We start from the raw sequence: 17753 nt of genomic DNA on the forward strand, positions 1-17753 counted from the left end.
GGAGGGCCTATTTAAGACACTGAATTCAATCAACCAACAGAGGTCGTTGTATTGCTTAGACTGCCTAGTCCAATTGTGGGTAAAAAAAATGTAGTCCAATTTTTATTTTATATTGATTTATTTATTTATATGATTTTGCATTTCACAGGGTCAGGGGGCCCTAGGGTCCCGCTCCAAGCCTGCCTGAGCCCTGCTTCGCTCCGCTCGCCTTCGGCTCGCTCAGGGTGTTCTTAGCTTCAGAGATCCAACTATGTTTCTCAAACATGGTGGCTAAAATTTTCAGTCTGAGACATTTGAGGACCTATTTAAAGTGATACAGCTGAGAGTTTTTTTTTTTTTTTTTTTTGGCCACACTGGGCGGAGCTTAGATCGCGCAAGTCAGAGAACTCTCCCAAAAAACACACAGAGAACGAGACAGATTGTTTTTCGGCCAGGCTTAACATGATAACATATCCTATGAAATGACTAAACTTCTCAAGGACGGCGAAGAAAGCTCTAATTCCCGCCATTTTTTGTTAATTCACCATGAATTAAAAGAGTAGACATGGGAGGGCCTATTTAAGACACTGAATTCAATATGCAGTAGAGGTCGCTGTATTGCTTAGACTGCCTAGTCCAATTGTGGGTGTATCCACAGCTGTCACATGACACAGCAGAGAGTTTTTTTTTTTTTTGGCCACACTGGGCGGAGCTTAGATCGCGCAAGTCAGAGAACTCTCCCAAAAAACACACAGAGAACGAGACAGATTGTTTTTCGGCCAGGCTTAACATGATAACATATCCTATGAAATGACTAAACTTCTCAAGGACGGCGAAGAAAGCTCTAATTCCCGCCATTTTTTGTTAATTCACCATGAATTAAAAGAGTAGACATGCGAGGGCCTATTTAAGACACTGAATTCAATCGGGCAGTAGAGGTCGCTGTATTGCTTAGACTGCCTAGTCCAATTGTAGGTGTATCCACAACTGTCACATGACACAGCTGAGAGTGTTTTTTTTTTGTTTTTTTTTTGGCCACACTGGGCGGAGCTTAGATCGCGCAAGTCAGAGAACTCTCCCAAAAAACACACAGAGAACGAGACAGATTGTTTTTCGGCCAGGCTTAACATGATAACATATCCTATGAAATGACTAAACTTCTCAAGGACGGCGAAGAAAGCTCTAATTCCCGCCATTTTTTGTTAATTCACCATGAATTAAAAGAGTAGACATGGGAGGGCCTATTTAAGACACTGAATTCAATCGGGCAGTAGAGGTCGCTGTATTGCTTAGACTGCCTAGTCCAATTGTGGTTGTATCCACAGCTGTCACATGACACAGCTGAGAGATTTTTTTTTTTTTTTGGCCACACTGGGCGGAGCTTAGATCGCGCAAGTCAGAGAACTCTCCCAAAAAACACACAGAGAACGAGACAGATTGTTTTTCGGCCAGGCTTAACATGATAACATGTCCTATGAAATGACTAAACTTCTCAAGGACGGCGAAGAAAGCTCTAATTCCCGCCATTTTTTGTTAATTCACCATGAATTAAAAGAGTAGACATGGGAGGGCCTATTTAAGACACTGAATTCAATCAACCAACAGAGGTCGTTGTATTGCTTAGACTGCCTAGTCCAATTGTGGGTAAAAAAAATGTAGTCCAATTTTTATTTTATATTGATTTATTTATTTATATGATTTTGCATTTCACAGGGTCAGGGGGCCCTAGGGTCCCGCTCCAAGCCTGCCTGAGCCCTGCTTCGCTCCGCTCGCCTTCGGCTCGCTCAGGGTGTTCTTAGCTTCAGAGATCCAACTATGTTTCTCAAACATGGTGGCTAAAATTTTCAGTCTGAGACATTTGAGGACCTATTTAAAGTGATACAGCTGAGAGTTTTTTTTTTTTTTTTTTTTGGCCACACTGGGCGGAGCTTAGATCGCGCAAGTCAGAGAACTCTCCCAAAAAACACACAGAGAACGAGACAGATTGTTTTTCGGCCAGGCTTAACATGATAACATATCCTATGAAATGACTAAACTTCTCAAGGACGGCGAAGAAAGCTCTAATTCCCGCCATTTTTTGTTAATTCACCATGAATTAAAAGAGTAGACATGGGAGGGCCTATTTAAGACACTGAATTCAATATGCAGTAGAGGTCGCTGTATTGCTTAGACTGCCTAGTCCAATTGTGGGTGTATCCACAGCTGTCACATGACACAGCAGAGAGTTTTTTTTTTTTTTGGCCACACTGGGCGGAGCTTAGATCGCGCAAGTCAGAGAACTCTCCCAAAAAACACACAGAGAACGAGACAGATTGTTTTTCGGCCAGGCTTAACATGATAACATATCCTATGAAATGACTAAACTTCTCAAGGACGGCGAAGAAAGCTCTAATTCCCGCCATTTTTTGTTAATTCACCATGAATTAAAAGAGTAGACATGGGAGGGCCTATTTAAGACACTGAATTCAATCAGGCAGTAGAGGTCGCTGTATTGCTTAGACTGCCTAGTCCAATTGTGGGTGTATACACAGCTGTCACATGACACAGCTGAGAGTTTTTTTTTTTTTTTTTTTTTTTTTGGCCACACTGGGCGGAGCTTAGATCCGCAAGTCAGAGAACTCTCCCAAAAAACACACAGAGAACGAGACAGATTGTTTTTCGGCCAGGCTTAACATGATAACATATCCTATGAAATGACTAAACTTCTCAAGGACGGCGAAGAAAGCTCTAATTCCCGCCATTTTTTGTTAATTCACCATGAATTAAAAGAGTAGACATGCGAGGGCCTATTTAAGACACTGAATTCAATCGGGCAGTAGAGGTCGCTGTATTGCTTAGACTGCCTAGTCCAATTGTAGGTGTATCCACAACTGTCACATGACACAGCTGAGAGTGTTTTTTTTTTGTTTTTTTTTTGGCCACACTGGGCGGAGCTTAGATCGCGCAAGTCAGAGAACTCTCCCAAAAAACACACAGAGAACGAGACAGATTGTTTTTCGGCCAGGCTTAACATGATAACATATCCTATGAAATGACTAAACTTCTCAAGGACGGCGAAGAAAGCTCTAATTCCCGCCATTTTTTGTTAATTCACCATGAATTAAAAGAGTAGACATGGGAGGGCCTATTTAAGACACTGAATTCAATCGGGCAGTAGAGGTCGCTGTATTGCTTAGACTGCCTAGTCCAATTGTGGTTGTATCCACAGCTGTCACATGACACAGCTGAGAGATTTTTTTTTTTTTTTGGCCACACTGGGCGGAGCTTAGATCGCGCAAGTCAGAGAACTCTCCCAAAAAACACACAGAGAACGAGACAGATTGTTTTTCGGCCAGGCTTAACATGATAACATGTCCTATGAAATGACTAAACTTCTCAAGGACGGCGAAGAAAGCTCTAATTCCCGCCATTTTTTGTTAATTCACCATGAATTAAAAGAGTAGACATGGGAGGGCCTATTTAAGACACTGAATTCAATCAACCAACAGAGGTTGTTGTATTGCTTAGACTGCCTAGTCCAAATGTGGGTAAAAAAATTGTAGTCCAATTTTTATTTTATATTGATTTATTTATTTATATGATTTTGCATTTCACAGGGTCAGGGGGCCCTAGGGTCCCGCTCCAAGCCTGCCTGAGCCCGGCTTCGCTCCGCTCGCCTTCGGCTCGCTCAGGGTGTTCTTAGCTTCAGAGATCCAACTATGTTTCTCAAACATGGTGGCTAAAATTTTCAGTCTGAGACATTTGAGGACCTATTTAAAGTGATACAGCTGAGAGTTTTTTTTTTTTTTTTTTGGCCACACTGGGCGGAGCTTAGATCGCGCAAGTCAGAGAACTCTCCCAAAAAACACACAGAGAACGAGACAGATTGTTTTTCGGCCAGGCTTAACATGATAACATGTCCTATGAAATGACTAAACTTCTCAAGGACGGCGAAGAAAGCTCTAATTCCCGCCATTTTTTGTTAATTCACCTTGAATTAAAAGAGTAGACATGGGAGGGCCTATTTAAGACACTGAATTCAATCAGGCAGTAGAGGTCGCTGTATTGCTTAGACTGCCTAGTCCAATTGTGGTTGTATCCACAGCTGTCACATGACACAGCTGAGAGATTTTTTTTGTTTTTTTTGGCCACACTGGGCGGAGCTTAGATCGCGCAAGTCAGAGAACTCTCCCAAAAAACACACAGAGAACGAGACAGATTGTTTTTCGGCCAGGCTTAACATGATAACATGTCCTATGAAATGACTAAACTTCTCAAGGACGGCGAAGAAAGCTCTAATTCCCGCCATTTTTTGTTAATTCACCATGAATTAAAAGAGTAGACATGGGAGGGCCTATTTAAGACACTGAATTCAATCAACCAACAGAGGTCGTTGTATTGCTTAGACTGCCTAGTCCAAATGTGGGTAAAAAAATTGTAGTCCAATTTTTATTTTATATTGATTTATTTATTTATATGATTTTGCATTTCACAGGGTCAGGGGGCCCTAGGGTCCCGCTCCAAGCCTGCCTGAGCCCGGCTCGCTCAGGGTGTTCTTAGCTTCAGAGATCCAACTATGTTTCTCAAACATGGTGGCTAAAATTTTCAGTCTGAGACATTTGAGGACCTATTTAAAGTGATACAGCTGAGAGTTTTTTTTTTTTTTTTTTTGGCCACACTGGGCGGAGCTTAGATCGCGCAAGTCAGAGAACTCTCCCAAAAAACACACAGAGAACGAGACAGATTGTTTTTCGGCCAGGCTTAACATGATAACATATCCTATGAAATGACTAAACTTCTCAAGGACGGCGAAGAAAGCTCTAATTCCCGCCATTTTTTGTTAATTCACCATGAATTAAAAGAGTAGACATGGGAGGGCCTATTTAAGACACTGAATTCAATCGGGCAGTAGAGGTCGCTGTATTGCTTAGACTGCCTAGTCCAATTGTAGGTGTATCCACAACTGTCACATGACACAGCTGAGAGTTTTTTTTTGTTTTGTTTTTTTTTTGGCCACACTGGGCAGAGCTTAGATCGCGCAAGTCAGAGAACTCTCCCAAAAAACACACAGAGAACGAGAAAGATTGTTTTTCGGCCAGGCTTAACATGATAACATATCCTATGAAATGACTAAACTTCTCAAGGACGGCGAAGAAAGCTCTAATTCCCGCCATTTTTTGTTAATTCACCATGAATTAAAAGAGTAGACATGCGAGGGCCTATTTAAGACACTGAATTCAATCGACCAACAGAGGTCGTTGGATTGCTTAGACTGCCTAGTCCAATTGTGGGTGTAACCATAGTTGTCACATGACACGGCTGAGAGGGTTTTTTTTTTCCATTTTTATTTTTATATTGATTTATTTATTGATATGATTTTGCATTTCACAGGATCAGGGGACCCTAGGGTCCCGCTCCAAGCCTGCCTGAGCCCGGCTTCGCTCCGCTCGCCTTCGGCTCGCTCAGGGTGTTCTTAGCTTCAGAGATCCAACTATGTTTCTCAAACATGGTGGCTAAAATTTTCAGTCTGAGACATCTGAGGACCTATTTAAAGTGATACAGCTGAGAGTTTTTTTTTTTTTTTGGCCACACTGGGCGGAGCTTAGATCGCGCAAGTCAGAGAACTCTCCCAAAAAACACACATAGAACGAGACAGATTGTTTTTCGGCCAGGCTTAACATGATAACATATCCTATGAAATGACTAAACTTCTCAAGGACGGCGAAGAAAGCTCTAATTCCCGCCATTTTTTGTTAATTCACCATGAATTAAAAGAGTAGACATGGGAGGGCCTATTTAAGACACTGAATTCAATCGGGCAGTAGAGGTCGCTGTATTGCTTAGACTGCCTAGTCCAATTGTAGGTGTATCCACAACTGTCACATGACACAGCTGAGAGTTTTTTTTTTCTGTTTTTTTTTTGCCCACACTGGGCGGAGCTTAGATCGCGCAAGTCAGAGAACTCTCCCAAAAAACACACAGAGAACGAGACAGATTGTTTTTCGGCCAGGCTTAACATGATAACATATCCTATGAAATGACTAAACTTCTCAAGGACGGCGAAGGAAGCTCTAATTCCCGCCATTTTTTGTTAATTCACCATGAATTAAAAGAGTAGACATGGGAGGGCCTATTTAAGACACTGAATTCAATCAGGCAGTAGAGGTCGCTGTATTGCTTAGACTGCCTAGTCCAATTGTAGGTGTATCCACAACTGTCACATGACACAGCTGAGAGTTTTTTTTTTTTGTTTTTTTTTTGGCCACACTGGGCGGAGCTTAGATCGCGCAAGTCAGAGAACTCTCCCAAAAAACACACAGAGAACGAGACAGATTGTTTTTCGGCCAGGCTTAACATGATAACATATCCTATGAAATGACTAAACTTCTCAAGGACGGCGAAGAAAGCTCTAATTCCCGCCATTTTTTGTTAATTCACCATGAATTAAAAGAGTAGACATGGGAGGGCCTATTTAAGACACTGAATTCAATATGCAGTAGAGGTCGCTGTATTGCTTAGACTGCCTAGTCCAATTGTGGGTGTATCCACAGCTGTCACATGACACAGCAGAGAGTTTTTTTTTTTTTTTGGCCACACTGGGCGGAGCTTAGATCGCGCAAGTCAGAGAACTCTCCCAAAAAACACACAGAGAACGAGACAGATTGTTTTTCGGCCAGGCTTAACATGATAACATATCCTATGAAATGACTAAACTTCTCAAGGACGGCGAAGAAAGCTCTAATTCCCGCCATTTTTTGTTAATTCACCATGAATTAAAAGAGTAGACATGGGAGGGCCTATTTAAGACACTGAATTCAATCGGGCAGTAGAGGTCGCTGTATTGCTTAGACTGCCTAGTCCAATTGTGGGTGTATACACAGCTGTCACATGACACAGCTGAGAGTTTTTTTTTTTTTTTTTTTTTTTTGGCCACACTGGGCGGAGCTTAGATCCGCAAGTCAGAGAACTCTCCCAAAAAACACACAGAGAACGAGACAGATTGTTTTTCGGCCAGGCTTAACATGATAACATATCCTATGAAATGACTAAACTTCTCAAGGACGGCGAAGAAAGCTCTAATTCCCGCCATTTTTTGTTAATTCACCATGAATTAAAAGAGTAGACATGCGAGGGCCTATTTAAGACACTGAATTCAATCGGGCAGTAGAGGTCGCTGTATTGCTTAGACTGCCTAGTCCAATTGTAGGTGTATCCACAACTGTCACATGACACAGCTGAGAGTGTTTTTTTTTTTTTTTTTTTTGGCCACACTGGGCGGAGCTTAGATCGCGCAAGTCAGAGAACTCTCCCAAAAAACACACAGAGAACGAGACAGATTGTTTTTCGGCCAGGCTTAACATGATAACATATCCTATGAAATGACTAAACTTCTCAAGGACGGCGAAGAAAGCTCTAATTCCCGCCATTTTTTGTTAATTCACCATGAATTAAAAGAGTAGACATGGGAGGGCCTATTTAAGACACTGAATTCAATCGGGCAGTAGAGGTCGCTGTATTGCTTAGACTGCCTAGTCCAATTGTGGTTGTATCCACAGCTGTCACATGACACAGCTGAGAGATTTTTTTTTTTTTTTGGCCACACTGGGCGGAGCTTAGATCGCGCAAGTCAGAGAACTCTCCCAAAAAACACACAGAGAACGAGACAGATTGTTTTTCGGCCAGGCTTAACATGATAACATGTCCTATGAAATGACTAAACTTCTCAGGGACGGCGAAGAAAGCTCTAATTCCCGCCATTTTTTGTTAATTCACCATGAATTAAAAGAGTAGACATGGGAGGGCCTATTTAAGACACTGAATTCAATCAACCAACAGAGGTTGTTGTATTGCTTAGACTGCCTAGTCCAAATGTGGGTAAAAAAATTGTAGTCCAATTTTTATTTTATATTGATTTATTTATTTATATGATTTTGCATTTCACAGGGTCAGGGGGCCCTAGGGTCCCGCTCCAAGCCTGCCTGAGCCCGGCTTCGCTCCGCTCGCCTTCGGCTCGCTCAGGGTGTTCTTAGCTTCAGAGATCCAACTATGTTTCTCAAACATGGTGGCTAAAATTTTCAGTCTGAGACATTTGAGGACCTATTTAAAGTGATACAGCTGAGAGTTTTTTTTTTTTTTTTTTTGGCCACACTGGGCGGAGCTTAGATCGCGCAAGTAGGAGAACTCTCCCAAAAAACACACAGAGAACGAGACAGATTGTTTTTCGGCCAGGCTTAACATGATAACATATCCTATGAAATGACTAAACTTCTCAAGGACGGCGAAGAAAGCTCTAATTCCCGCCATTTTTTGTTAATTCACCATGAATTAAAAGAGTAGACATGGGAGGGCCTATTTAAGACACTGAATTCAATCGGGCAGTAGAGGTCGCTGTATTGCTTAGACTGCCTAGTCCAATTGTGGGTGTATACACAGCTGTCACATGACACAGCTGAGAGTTTTTTTTTTTTTTTTTTTTTTTTGGCCACACTGGGCGGAGCTTAGATCCGCAAGTCAGAGAACTCTCCCAAAAAACACACAGAGAACGAGACAGATTGTTTTTCGGCCAGGCTTAACATGATAACATATCCTATGAAATGACTAAACTTCTCAAGGACGGCGAAGAAAGCTCTAATTCCCGCCATTTTTTGTTAATTCACCATGAATTAAAAGAGTAGACATGCGAGGGCCTATTTAAGACACTGAATTCAATCGGGCAGTAGAGGTCGCTGTATTGCTTAGACTGCCTAGTCCAATTGTAGGTGTATCCACAACTGTCACATGACACAGCTGAGAGTGTTTTTTTTTTTTTTTTTTTTGGCCACACTGGGCGGAGCTTAGATCGCGCAAGTCAGAGAACTCTCCCAAAAAACACACAGAGAACGAGACAGATTGTTTTTCGGCCAGGCTTAACATGATAACATATCCTATGAAATGACTAAACTTCTCAAGGACGGCGAAGAAAGCTCTAATTCCCGCCATTTTTTGTTAATTCACCATGAATTAAAAGAGTAGACATGGGAGGGCCTATTTAAGACACTGAATTCAATCGGGCAGTAGAGGTCGCTGTATTGCTTAGACTGCCTAGTCCAATTGTGGTTGTATCCACAGCTGTCACATGACACAGCTGAGAGATTTTTTTTTTTTTTTGGCCACACTGGGCGGAGCTTAGATCGCGCAAGTCAGAGAACTCTCCCAAAAAACACACAGAGAACGAGACAGATTGTTTTTCGGCCAGGCTTAACATGATAACATGTCCTATGAAATGACTAAACTTCTCAGGGACGGCGAAGAAAGCTCTAATTCCCGCCATTTTTTGTTAATTCACCATGAATTAAAAGAGTAGACATGGGAGGGCCTATTTAAGACACTGAATTCAATCAACCAACAGAGGTTGTTGTATTGCTTAGACTGCCTAGTCCAAATGTGGGTAAAAAAATTGTAGTCCAATTTTTATTTTATATTGATTTATTTATTTATATGATTTTGCATTTCACAGGGTCAGGGGGCCCTAGGGTCCCGCTCCAAGCCTGCCTGAGCCCGGCTTCGCTCCGCTCGCCTTCGGCTCGCTCAGGGTGTTCTTAGCTTCAGAGATCCAACTATGTTTCTCAAACATGGTGGCTAAAATTTTCAGTCTGAGACATTTGAGGACCTATTTAAAGTGATACAGCTGAGAGTTTTTTTTTTTTTTTTTTTGGCCACACTGGGCGGAGCTTAGATCGCGCAAGTAGGAGAACTCTCCCAAAAAACACACAGAGAACGAGACAGATTGTTTTTCGGCCAGGCTTAACATGATAACATATCCTATGAAATGACTAAACTTCTCAAGGACGGCGAAGAAAGCTCTAATTCCCGCCATTTTTTGTTAATTCACCATGAATTAAAAGAGTAGACATGGGAGGGCCTATTTAAGACACTGAATTCAATCGGGCAGTAGAGGTCGCTGTATTGCTTAGACTGCCTAGTCCAATTGTGGGTGTATACACAGCTGTCACATGACACAGCTGAGAGTTTTTTTTTTTTTTTTTTTTTTTTGGCCACACTGGGCGGAGCTTAGATCCGCAAGTCAGAGAACTCTCCCAAAAAACACACAGAGAACGAGACAGATTGTTTTTCGGCCAGGCTTAACATGATAACATATCCTATGAAATGACTAAACTTCTCAAGGACGGCGAAGAAAGCTCTAATTCCCGCCATTTTTTGTTAATTCACCATGAATTAAAAGAGTAGACATGGGAGGGCCTATTTAAGACACTGAATTCAATCGGGCAGTAGAGGTCGCTGTATTGCTTAGACTGCCTAGTCCAATTGTGGTTGTATCCACAGCTGTCACATGACACAGCTGAGAGATTTTTTTTTTTTTTTGGCCACACTGGGCGGAGCTTAGATCGCGCAAGTCAGAGAACTCTCCCAAAAAACACACAGAGAACGAGACAGATTGTTTTTCGGCCAGGCTTAACATGATAACATGTCCTATGAAATGACTAAACTTCTCAGGGACGGCGAAGAAAGCTCTAATTCCCGCCATTTTTTGTTAATTCACCATGAATTAAAAGAGTAGACATGGGAGGGCCTATTTAAGACACTGAATTCAATCAACCAACAGAGGTTGTTGTATTGCTTAGACTGCCTAGTCCAAATGTGGGTAAAAAAATTGTAGTCCAATTTTTATTTTATATTGATTTATTTATTTATATGATTTTGCATTTCACAGGGTCAGGGGGCCCTAGGGTCCCGCTCCAAGCCTGCCTGAGCCCGGCTTCGCTCCGCTCGCCTTCGGCTCGCTCAGGGTGTTCTTAGCTTCAGAGATCCAACTATGTTTCTCAAACATGGTGGCTAAAATTTTCAGTCTGAGACATTTGAGGACCTATTTAAAGTGATACAGCTGAGAGTTTTTTTTTTTTTTTTTTTGGCCACACTGGGCGGAGCTTAGATCGCGCAAGTCAGAGAACTCTCCCAAAAAACACACAGAGAACGAGACAGATTGTTTTTCGGCCAGGCTTAACATGATAACATATCCTATGAAATGACTAAACTTCTCAAGGACGGCGAAGAAAGCTCTAATTCCCGCCATTTTTTGTTAATTCACCATGAATTAAAAGAGTAGACATGGGAGGGCCTATTTAAGACACTGAATTCAATCGGGCAGTAGAGGTCGCTGTATTGCTTAGACTGCCTAGTCCAATTGTGGGTGTATACACAGCTGTCACATGACACAGCTGAGAGTTTTTTTTTTTTTTTTTGGCCACACTGGGCGGAGCTTAGATCCGCAAGTCAGAGAACTCTCCCAAAAAACACACAGAGAACGAGACAGATTGTTTTTCGGCCAGGCTTAACATGATAACATATCCTATGAAATGACTAAACTTCTCAAGGACGGCGAAGAAAGCTCTAATTCCCGCCATTTTTTGTTAATTCACCATGAATTAAAAGAGTAGACATGCGAGGGCCTATTTAAGACACTGAATTCAATCGGGCAGTAGAGGTCGCTGTATTGCTTAGACTGCCTAGTCCAATTGTAGGTGTATCCACAACTGTCACATGACACAGCTGAGAGTGTTTTTTTTTTGTTTTTTTTTTGGCCACACTGGGCGGAGCTTAGATCGCGCAAGTCAGAGAACTCTCCCAAAAAACACACAGAGAACGAGACAGATTGTTTTTCGGCCAGGCTTAACATGATAACATATCCTATGAAATGACTAAACTTCTCAAGGACGGCGAAGAAAGCTCTAATTCCCGCCATTTTTTGTTAATTCACCATGAATTAAAAGAGTAGACATGGGAGGGCCTATTTAAGACACTGAATTCAATCGGGCAGTAGAGGTCGCTGTATTGCTTAGACTGCCTAGTCCAATTGTGGTTGTATCCACAGCTGTCACATGACACAGCTGAGAGATTTTTTTTTTTTTTTGGCCACACTGGGCGGAGCTTAGATCGCGCAAGTCAGAGAACTCTCCCAAAAAACACACAGAGAACGAGACAGATTGTTTTTCGGCCAGGCTTAACATGATAACATGTCCTATGAAATGACTAAACTTCTCAGGGACGGCGAAGAAAGCTCTAATTCCCGCCATTTTTTGTTAATTCACCATGAATTAAAAGAGTAGACATGGGAGGGCCTATTTAAGACACTGAATTCAATCAACCAACAGAGGTTGTTGTATTGCTTAGACTGCCTAGTCCAAATGTGGGTAAAAAAATTGTAGTCCAATTTTTATTTTATATTGATTTATTTATTTATATGATTTTGCATTTCACAGGGTCAGGGGGCCCTAGGGTCCCGCTCCAAGCCTGCCTGAGCCCGGCTTCGCTCCGCTCGCCTTCGGCTCGCTCAGGGTGTTCTTAGCTTCAGAGATCCAACTATGTTTTTCAAACATGGTGGCTAAAATTTTCAGTCTGAGACATTTGAGGACCTATTTAAAGTGATACAGCTGAGAGTTTTTTTTTTTTTTTTTTTGGCCACACTGGGCGGAGCTTAGATCGCGCAAGTCAGAGAACTCTCCCAAAAAACACACAGAGAACGAGACAGATTGTTTTTCGGCCAGGCTTAACATGATAACATATCCTATGAAATGACTAAACTTCTCAAGGACGGCGAAGAAAGCTCTAATTCCCGCCATTTTTTGTTAATTCACCATGAATTAAAAGAGTAGACATGGGAGGGCCTATTTAAGACACTGAATTCAATCGGGCAGTAGAGGTCGCTGTATTGCTTAGACTGCCTAGTCCAATTGTGGGTGTATACACAGCTGTCACATGACACAGCTGAGAGTTTTTTTTTTTTTTTTTTTTTTTTGGCCACACTGGGCGGAGCTTAGATCCGCAAGTCAGAGAACTCTCCCAAAAAACACACAGAGAACGAGACAGATTGTTTTTCGGCCAGGCTTAACATGATAACATATCCTATGAAATGACTAAACTTCTCAAGGACGGCGAAGAAAGCTCTAATTCCCGCCATTTTTTGTTAATTCACCATGAATTAAAAGAGTAGACATGCGAGGGCCTATTTAAGACACTGAATTCAATCGGGCAGTAGAGGTCGCTGTATTGCTTAGACTGCCTAGTCCAATTGTAGGTGTATCCACAACTGTCACATGACACAGCTGAGAGTGTTTTTTTTTTGTTTTTTTTTTGGCCACACTGGGCGGAGCTTAGATCGCGCAAGTCAGAGAACTCTCCCAAAAAACACACAGAGAACGAGACAGATTGTTTTTCGGCCAGGCTTAACATGATAACATATCCTATGAAATGACTAAACTTCTCAAGGACGGCGAAGAAAGCTCTAATTCCCGCCATTTTTTGTTAATTCACCATGAATTAAAAGAGTAGACATGGGAGGGCCTATTTAAGACACTGAATTCAATCGGGCAGTAGAGGTCGCTGTATTGCTTAGACTGCCTAGTCCAATTGTGGTTGTATCCACAGCTGTCACATGACACAGCTGAGAGATTTTTTTTTTTTTTTGGCCACACTGGGCGGAGCTTAGATCGCGCAAGTCAGAGAACTCTCCCAAAAAACACACAGAGAACGAGACAGATTGTTTTTCGGCCAGGCTTAACATGATAACATGTCCTATGAAATGACTAAACTTCTCAGGGACGGCGAAGAAAGCTCTAATTCCCGCCATTTTTTGTTAATTCACCATGAATTAAAAGAGTAGACATGGGAGGGCCTATTTAAGACACTGAATTCAATCAACCAACAGAGGTTGTTGTATTGCTTAGACTGCCTAGTCCAAATGTGGGTAAAAAAATTGTAGTCCAATTTTTATTTTATATTGATTTATTTATTTATATGATTTTGCATTTCACAGGGTCAGGGGGCCCTAGGGTCCCGCTCCAAGCCTGCCTGAGCCCGGCTTCGCTCCGCTCGCCTTCGGCTCGCTCAGGGTGTTCTTAGCTTCAGAGATCCAACTATGTTTCTCAAACATGGTGGCTAAAATTTTCAGTCTGAGACATTTGAGGACCTATTTAAAGTGATACAGCTGAGAGTTTTTTTTTTTTTTTTTTTGGCCACACTGGGCGGAGCTTAGATCGCGCAAGTCAGAGAACTCTCCCAAAAAACACACAGAGAACGAGACAGATTGTTTTTCGGCCAGGCTTAACATGATAACATATCCTATGAAATGACTAAACTTCTCAAGGACGGCGAAGAAAGCTCTAATTCCCGCCATTTTTTGTTAATTCACCATGAATTAAAAGAGTAGACATGGGAGGGCCTATTTAAGACACTGAATTCAATCGGGCAGTAGAGGTCGCTGTATTGCTTAGACTGCCTAGTCCAATTGTGGGTGTATACACAGCTGTCACATGACACAGCTGAGAGTTTTTTTTTTTTTTTTTTTTTTTGGCCACACTGGGCGGAGCTTAGATCCGCAAGTCAGAGAACTCTCCCAAAAAACACACAGAGAACGAGACAGATTGTTTTTCGGCCAGGCTTAACATGATAACATATCCTATGAAATGACTAAACTTCTCAAGGACGGCGAAGAAAGCTCTAATTCCCGCCATTTTTTGTTAATTCACCATGAATTAAAAGAGTAGACATGCGAGGGCCTATTTAAGACACTGAATTCAATCGGGCAGTAGAGGTCGCTGTATTGCTTAGACTGCCTAGTCCAATTGTAGGTGTATCCACAACTGTCACATGACACAGCTGAGAGTGTTTTTTTTTTGTTTTTTTTTTGGCCACACTGGGCGGAGCTTAGATCGCGCAAGTCAGAGAACTCTCCCAAAAAACACACAGAGAACGAGACAGATTGTTTTTCGGCCAGGCTTAACATGATAACATATCCTATGAAATGACTAAACTTCTCAAGGACGGCGAAGAAAGCTCTAATTCCCGCCATTTTTTGTTAATTCACCATGAATTAAAAGAGTAGACATGGGAGGGCCTATTTAAGACACTGAATTCAATCGGGCAGTAGAGGTCGCTGTATTGCTTAGACTGCCTAGTCCAATTGTGGTTGTATCCACAGCTGTCACATGACACAGCTGAGAGATTTTTTTTTTTTTTTGGCCACACTGGGCGGAGCTTAGATCGCGCAAGTCAGAGAACTCTCCCAAAAAACACACAGAGAACGAGACAGATTGTTTTTCGGCCAGGCTTAACATGATAACATGTCCTATGAAATGACTAAACTTCTCAGGGACGGCGAAGAAAGCTCTAATTCCCGCCATTTTTTGTTAATTCACCATGAATTAAAAGAGTAGACATGGGAGGGCCTATTTAAGACACTGAATTCAATCAACCAACAGAGGTTGTTGTATTGCTTAGACTGCCTAGTCCAAATGTGGGTGTATCCACAGCTGTCACATGACACAGCTGAGAGGTTTTTTTTTTTTTTTTTTTTTTTGGCCACACTGGGCGGAGCTTAGATCGCGCAAGTCAGAGAACTCTCCCAAAAAACACACAGAGAACGAGACAGATTGTTTTTCGGCCAGGCTTAACATGATAACATATCCTATGAAATGACTAAACTTCTCAAGGACGGCGAAGAAAGCTCTAATTCCCGCCATTTTTTGTTAATTCACCATGAATTAAAAGAGTAGACATGGGAGGGCCTATTTAAGACACTGAATTCAATCGGGCAGTAGAGGTCGCTGTATTGCTTAGACTGCCTAGTCCAATTGTGGGTGTATACACAGCTGTCACATGACACAGCTGAGAGGTTTTTTTTTTTTTTTTTTTTTTTGGCCACACTGGGCGGAGCTTAGATCCGCAAGTCAGAGAACTCTCCCAAAAAACACACAGAGAACGAGACAGATTGTTTTTCGGCCAGGCTTAACATGATAACATATCCTATGAAATGACTAAACTTCTCAAGGACGGCGAAGAAAGCTCTAATTCCCGCCATTTTTTGTTAATTCACCATGAATTAAAAGAGTAGACATGCGAGGGCCTATTTAAGACACTGAATTCAATCGGGCAGTAGAGGTCGCTGTATTGCTTAGACTGCCTAGTCCAATTGTGGTTGTATCCACAGCTGTCACATGACACAGCTGAGAGATTTTTTTTTTTTTTTGGCCACACTGGGCGGAGCTTAGATCGCGCAAGTCAGAGAACTCTCCCAAAAAACACACAGAGAACGAGACAGATTGTTTTTCGGCCAGGCTTAACATGATAACATGTCCTATGAAATGACTAAACTTCTCAAGGACGGCGAAGAAAGCTCTAATTCCCGCCATTTTTTGTTAATTCACCATGAATTAAAAGAGTAGACATGGGAGGGCCTATTTAAGACACTGAATTCAATCGGGCAGTAGAGGTCGCTGTATTGTTTAGACTGCCTAGTCCAATTGTGGGTGTATCCACAACTGTCACATGACACAGCTGAGAGTTTTTTTTTTTTTTTGGCCACACTGGGCGGAGCTTAGATCGCGCAAGTCAGAGAACTCTCCCAAAAAACACACAGAGAACGAGACAGATTGTTTTTCGGCCAGGCTTAACATGATAACATATCCTATGAAATGACTAAACTTCTCAAGGACGGCGAAGAAAGCTCTAATTCCCGCCATTTTTTGTTAATTCACCATGAATTAAAAGAGTAGACATGCGAGGGCCTATTTAAGACACTGAATTCAATGGACCAACAGAGGTCGTTGTATTGCTTAGACTGCCTAGTCCAATTGTGGGTGTAACCATAGTTGTCACATGACACGGCTGAGAGGGGTTTTTTTTTTCCATTTTTTATTTTATATTGATTTATTTATTGATATGATTTTGCATTTCACAGGGTCAGGGGGCCCTAGGGTCCCGCTCCAAGCCTGCCTGAGCCCGGCTTCGCGCCGCTCGCCTTCGGCTCGCTCAGGGTGTTCTTAGCTTCAAAGATCCAACTATGTTTCTCAAACATGGTGGCTAAAATTTTCAGTCTGAGACATTTGAGGACCTATTTAAAGTGATACAGCTGAGAGTTTTTTTTTTTTTTTTTTTTTTTTGGCCACACTGGGCGGAGCTTAGATCGCGCAAGTCAGAGAACTCTCCCAAAAAACACACAGAGAACGAGACAGATTGTTTTTCGGCCAGGCTTAACATGATAACATATCCTATGAAATGACTAAACTTCTCAAGGACGGCGAAGGAAGCTCTAATTCCCGCCATTTTTTGTTAATTCACCATGAATTAAAAGAGTAGACATGGGAGGGCCTATTTAAGACACTGAATTCAATCGGGCAGTAGAGGTCACTGTATTGCTTAGACTGCCTAGTCCAATTGTAGGTGTATCCACAACTGTCACATGACACAGCTGAGAATTTTTTTTTTTGTTTTTTTTTTTGGCCACACTGGGCGGAGCTTAGATCGCGCAAGTCAGAGAACTCTCCCAAAAAACACACAGAGAACGAGACAGATTGTTTTTCGGCCAGGCTTAACATGATAACATATCCTATGAAATGACTAAACTTCTCAAGGACGGCGAAGAAAGCTCTAATTCCCGCCATTTTTTGTTAATTCACCATGAATTAAAAGAGTAGACATGGGAGGGCCTATTTAAGACACTGAATTCAATCGGGCAGTAGAGGTTGCTGTATTGCTTAGACTGCCTAGTCCAATTGTGGGTGTATCCACAGCTGTCACATGACACAGCTGAGAGATTTTTTTTTTTTTTTGGCCACACTGGGCGGAGCTTAGATCGCGCAAGTCAGAGAACTCTCCCAAAAAACACACAGAGAACGAGACAGATTGTTTTTCGGCCAGGCTTAACATGATAACATGTCCTATGAAATGACTAAACTTCTCAAGGACGGCGAAGAAAGCTCTAATTCCCGCCATTTTTTGTTAATTCACCATGAATTAAAAGA

Source organism: Hoplias malabaricus, chromosome 13 (genome assembly GCF_029633855.1).
Source record: "Hoplias malabaricus isolate fHopMal1 chromosome 13, fHopMal1.hap1, whole genome shotgun sequence".
NCBI lineage: Eukaryota > Metazoa > Chordata > Actinopteri > Characiformes > Erythrinidae > Hoplias > Hoplias malabaricus.